The sequence below is a fragment of the Pteropus vampyrus genome, unplaced genomic scaffold (assembly GCF_000151845.1).
Source record: "Pteropus vampyrus isolate Shadow unplaced genomic scaffold, Pvam_2.0 Scaffold1000006251, whole genome shotgun sequence".
In the NCBI taxonomy this organism is placed as follows: domain Eukaryota; kingdom Metazoa; phylum Chordata; class Mammalia; order Chiroptera; family Pteropodidae; genus Pteropus; species Pteropus vampyrus.
The window spans coordinates 1-5,829 of NW_011920653.1; the positions used below are offsets into that span (position 1 = coordinate 1).

General features: G+C 45.2%; 1 long non-coding RNA gene across 2 annotated transcripts; it reads right to left on the minus strand.

Annotated features, from left to right (window-relative positions):
* Positions 1–2,410: 2,410 nt before the first annotated feature.
* On the minus strand, positions 2,411–4,754 carry LOC105311694. 2 transcript variants are annotated; one of them, XR_002778953.1, is made up of 3 exons: positions 4,587–4,754; positions 3,600–3,750; positions 2,411–2,471 (listed from the first exon to the last, which is right to left on the minus strand). It is a non-coding gene; the product is annotated as an uncharacterized LOC105311694 (long non-coding RNA). The 2 variants fall into 2 exon arrangements; XR_897708.2 differs by having other exon boundaries at positions 3,600–3,759.
* Positions 4,755–5,829: the final 1,075 nt, after the last annotated feature.

Sequence of the window (5,829 nt, forward strand, 5' to 3'; positions counted from 1 at the left end):
TCAGGCATTATTAGTGCTCCTAGTAATTGCTGACTGTGTAGGAGTTAAGGCGCTTAACCCTCCGTCATTAGGCCTAACAGGACCTAGAACTAACGGTGGCATCCTGACAGGCTTTTCCTGTATTGTTATTAACACTCCAGGATCAGTTCCAAAAACATACAACCTTAATCCCCAGGTTTTTCCACTCACCCAAGATGGATCTTCCCAATTTTTGACAGTAAAAATGACAGGATTGCATTTCCCTGCTGTGGCACAGGAAGACTGACTAGGTCGTGTAAGAGTCAGAAAGGGGTCTGTGTTCTCCCAAGGGGCTATGGTCTCACAACCCCAAGGGCCACAATAATATTGGTTTAGCTTATGGCAAGTGCTTTGGCCTTCTCTGGGACACATATATAACTGTACTTGTTGAATACCTCTTTCTTTGTCCTCCCTGGCACAACCATACCAGGGGCCAGATAAAAAATTAGCTCCTGGACCTCTAGGCAAGTCATCACTTATAAAATTAAATTTCTTTCCTAATATATCACACAAATCCACATGAAATGTAGGCTGGTACATAGTCTGGTTTACTAATATGGGGATGCCTGTTTCTGATTTAATTAGTTCCCATTTAGCCTGTTGAGGTTGATGAGGGTTCCCTTTTACATTATTGATAACAATTAACCCAATTATAATTATTCCCGCGAGAGTCTTATCTTGAGTGGATCCTCTGTGGGTGTTGCCTTCCATTTCTCTGTCTCCGGGGGAGGTTGAGCTGTCTTACGCGGGTATGGTGAATCCAATGTCTTTTTCCTGCAACTTTGACAGCCGTCGGTGTGTCAGGATTACTGGAAACGGACCATCCCACCGGGGCTCTAGGCTAGCAGGCTGGATCTTCTTTATCTACACCCAATCGCCTGGATGATGTGGATGAGGTTCTGATGTCCCCGGAGTCGGTCTAGCAGCTTTAATCAAGCCCTTGACTTGATTTTGGGTTTGTTGCAAGGCCTGTAGAGACTTAAGGAGACTTGTATTATTACTCATTGTAACCTTTTCAATTCCAATTTTAGGGAGTAAAGGGGGAGGTCTCCCAAACATTATTTCATAAGGGGAAATTCCCATAATATATGGAGTACACTGGGCCCATAACAAAGCAAAAGGAAGAAGGCTCACCCAATTCTCCCCAGTTTCCAGCTTAAATTTAGTTAAAGTTTCCTTAAGTGTTCTATTCATCCTTTCTACTTGTCCTGAACTCTGAGGTCTGTAAATACAATGTAATTTCCAATTGATCCCTAATACCTTAGCTAACATTTGACTTGTTTGGGCAATGAATGCCGGGCCATTGTCGGACCCCAATGATAAGGGCAAGCCAAATCGAGGCACTATTTCTGTAATTAATTTCTTAGCTACTACTTGTGCAGTTTCCTTTTTTGTGGGGAAGGCCTCAGTCCATCCAGAATAGGTGTCAATGAATACCAGAAGATATTTAAATCCAAAAGTGCCAGGAGCAACTTCTGTAAAGTCCACTTCCCAATGCTCTCCAGGAGCTTGTCCTCTTAATCGAGTGCCGATATTTTCCTTTGGGATGGGGCGAGAGTTGACCTGTGCACATATTGGGCATCGTGCACTCACATCCCGAGCCTTTGAGGTTAGTCCAGGAATATAATAGTCTCTTTTTAGCAGTTCAATTAACTTAGTTCCTCCAAGATGGGTAGCATTATGCATCTGGCTAATTAAGGCGTTACCAAGCGCAGCAGGGAGGACTGGCCTTCCATCTGGAATCCAAAGCCACCCATGTTCAAACTTCTCGTGCAGTTGCTTCCCCAACTCTATATCTTGGGGGCTATAGTTTGGAGCCTGTACCAAGGGGGGCACAAGAAGGGGACCAATTATGACGTTAGTCCCCACTGGTTTTCTGGCTACTTCCTTTGCTGTTTTATCTGCCAAGCGGTTTCCTTTTTCTACCGCTCCTTCCCCTTTTTGATGGCCGGGGCAATGGATAATAGCCACTTTCTTAGGTAGCCAGATAGCCTCCAAAAGAGCCAAAATCTGCTCCTTGTTCTTAATTTCCTTTCCCCCTGATGTCAATAGTCCTCTTTCCTTGTACAGGGCTCCATGTACATGTGCCGTTGCAAAGGCATATCGGCTATCAGTATAGATGTTTACAGTTTTATCCTTTCCCCACCGTAAAGCTTGTGTTAGAGCTATAAGTTCAGCCCTCCGTGCCGATGTCCCATGGCTTAGGGCCTGTGCCCATATCACATCCTTGACTGTTACTACGGCTGCCCCGGCATACCTTACTCCGTCGGATACAAAACTGTTTCCATTGGTAAATAATACCACATCCGGATTAGCCACGGCTCATCCTTCAAGTCTGGCCGTAGTCCAGTTACCTGCTCAAGGTGCTGAACACAGTGATGCAATGGAGCCTGCGGGTCATCATCCGGGAGCAGCGTGGCAGGGTTCAGGGCTGCAGTTTTCAAAAACTGGGTCTGTGGGGGAATAAGCAACAGTACCTGGTACTGAGTAATCCGGGCGTTGGAAATCTATCTTTCAGGAGGGCTGCGCAGCATGGCTTCAACTGCATGTGGAGCCACAATTTCAATATTTTGGCCCAAGGTCAATTTTAAAGCGTCTTTGGTCAATAGAGCAGTAGCAGCTAGTGCTCTCAGGCAACTAGGCCTTCCTCCAGCCACCGGATCTAGTCTCTTTGAGAGATATGCCACTCGTTGCTTAAATAGTGGCTTTTAATTTCTGGAGCAAATCTCTTCCAAGCAAAGGAAAAGGACATTCAGGCATAACTAAAAACGAATGCGTGATGGTTCCCTTTCCCAAGTCAGTAATTTTTGCCTGTGTCCTTGGGTATGCCTTCCCTTTCCCAGTGGCTCCTTGAATTACAGTCTTTTCTATGGATAACAGACCAGCAGTTTCTGTTAAAACTGAGTAAGTTGCACCAGTATCAGCTAAAAAGTTCACAGGTTTGCCCCCTACTTGTAAAGTTACTTTGGGCTCTTGGGGGCTCATTAGATAAGAGCCCTGATGCCCTTATTCATCTTCCAAAAGAATGAGGGGCCTTTTTTCTTCTGACCTCCTGATTGCTCCTTTTTAGGGCACTCATTCTTCCAATGTCCTTTCTTTTGCAAATAGCACATTGGTCTCTTCCTAGCCTAGGTTTTCTATTTTGGCCTTCTTCGTTGCTAGGTCCTCCTCTACGGTTAGGGTTTTTTTTTTTTTTTTCCCAAGGAGGTCGGTTTCCTTGTTGTCCCACAAACATGACTTTTTGCACACCGTCCCTATTGTTAAAGACCTTCTGAGCTATTTCTAATAATTTGGATAAATTTTGTCCCTCAAAACCTTCCAATCTCTGTAACTTTTTTTTCTAATGTCAGGGGCCGACTGGCTAACAAAGGCCAAATTAATGGCTCTTCTATTGTTGGGGTCCTCCGGGTCAATAGGTGTATATAAGCGGTAAGACTCTAATAGTCTTTCCAAGAATGCTGCAGGTGACTCGTCCTTAGTCTGAATTACTTCACTTACCTTGGACAGATTTATTGGTCTACGTGCAGCAGCCCGGAGTCCCTGTAGCAAAAACTGGCGATACCTTAGGAAAGCCTCCCTACCTTGATCTGTATTTGGATCCCACTGGGGACGTTGAGTCGGAAACACAGCCTGTAACCTGGTTAAGTCTGCTGTGGGCTGCCCATTTGGGTCTGTTACTCCTCTAGCCGCCTCCCGCAAAATTCTTTCCTTTTCTCCAGTAGTGAATAAGACCTGTAAGAGCTGTTGGCAATCATCCCAAGTGGGCTGATGGGTAAAGAAAATAGACTCTAAAAGGGAGGTTAGTCCTTATGGTTTCTCTGAAAAGGATGGCGTTTGTAATTTCCAATTATATAAATCACTAGTACTGAATGGCGAGTAGATGACAGTAGGCTCACCTCCACCTCCTGGAATCACCTTCAATGGGGCTTGAACAGATACTGGCTCTTTTCAGGGAGGTTTAATCAGGGGAAGGTGGCCTATGACCCCTAGACCGGGTTACAGGAGGTCCCGGTCCCTCCGGAGGAGGACGTCTACCCCCATTTCCATTATAGGGTGGCGGATACCAGTCATCCTCCGAGGGAGGTCCCTGCAACACCGGTGGGGGCTTCTTAAAACCCTGGGGTATGGCTGCCATTACAGTAACGGGTGCACGACTGCAACTCTGTAAGTATTTAGGGGCATCAGAAACAACGTCAATCCAAACATCAATATAAGGAATTTGGTCGGGATGCCCAGGTTTTCCATAAATCACACTTCGAACCCGGAATGCAGTCTGCATGTTAAATGATCCCTCGGAGGGCCATCCTACTCCGAAGGTCGGCCAATCTAATCGACAAAAGCGCTGCAAATCAAAAGGGGTTACTGAAGCACCATAGGCCCTTGCCCTACGACGAAAATCTTTAAAGTTGTTAAGCATGCACTGTAACGGAGTTAGTTTGCCCTGTGATTGTCCCATAAGTTCCACAATAAAGCACACGAAGCAAAACAAAACAAGGCAGACACAGACTAACAAACCAGAACAGGACTGAGAAAACTGTTGTCACAGTCTCAGTCGACCGCCGACTTACTTGTCGCGTCCAACGTCCGCACGGTCCCTGGGCCCCCTACCAGAAACTGCCTCAGCACTCCCAGGATCGTGCTCCGCAAAGCGAGAAACCACAGGCGGCGGGCTAGGGCAAGTGCCCTAGAGGCCTCCCCAACCGCAAATGGTCCAACGCCCTGGTGCACTGATCAATTTTCCCACAACGAGAAGATCTCGCTGGGGCCTCCAAATGTTGTGTCCAGAATAACCAGACCCAACTTGAGTGCTCTTAACCAGGAGACAGTTTATTAGCCGGCGGCTGTCCTTGCAAAGGAGCAGCCTCGAAATGCCAAGATACAAGGTTTTTAAGCCCCAAATCCCATTCCTCATTCTGTCTTAAACACAAAGGTCCATCTTTCTCCTATTCACTACCTGTCAACCCACTGGTCAGGTGTGCAAGCGAGAAGTACAGAAGCAGAAAGCTTGTGTTAGAATGTTATGTTCCTATGGGTGATTGCCTATGTTCCCATGGACAATAGCCAGTGTTCCCATGGGCGATGGCCAAACAGTAATTTTCAGCTTATATACAATTGATTATTTTTCATGCCACGCAAGCAAGCAGGGTTACACAGGCTAAAATTGGCAGTTAGCGTATGAGCTCATTGTTACAGGTTTCATGATTAACAGAATGTGGTTAGGGGTTCCAGAAACTAGGCCGAAGTTATAGACTTCCTTTGTCCAGTTTCAGGTTTTAACTATTCTTTAACCCTTTCACATTTCAGCAGGCCATTACATTCCCCACTGGTTTTCTTTAGAATGTCTCAATCTTCGAGTCAGAAGTCGGGATTTCTGGCCAATGGGTTGGGGCTGACGCTCCTAAAATTAAAATCTTTGCCCCAGTTATATTGGATTGGATTAAACTCTTAACCCATTTGATCAAGCATGGCCCAAAGGTCAGTAATAACAGCAGAATTATCAATGGTCCTGCTATAGCCGACAATAACGTGGTTAACCAAGATTTTCCATTAAACCAAGATTCATACCAGTTGCTTCCTTGCTTTAACTTCTCATTTCTGTCTTTTACTCTTTGTCTAATTAATGCTAAACTATCCCTAATAATTCCAGAATGATTAACATAAAAACAGCAAGTTTCTCCTAGTGCTACACACAAACCTCCTTGCTTAAGAAATAAGAGGTCTAAACCTCTTCTATTCTGCTGTACTACTTCAGCTAAAGAATTAAGAGATGTTTCAAGATGATTAATTGATTTCTCTAGAGTGCTAAATCTG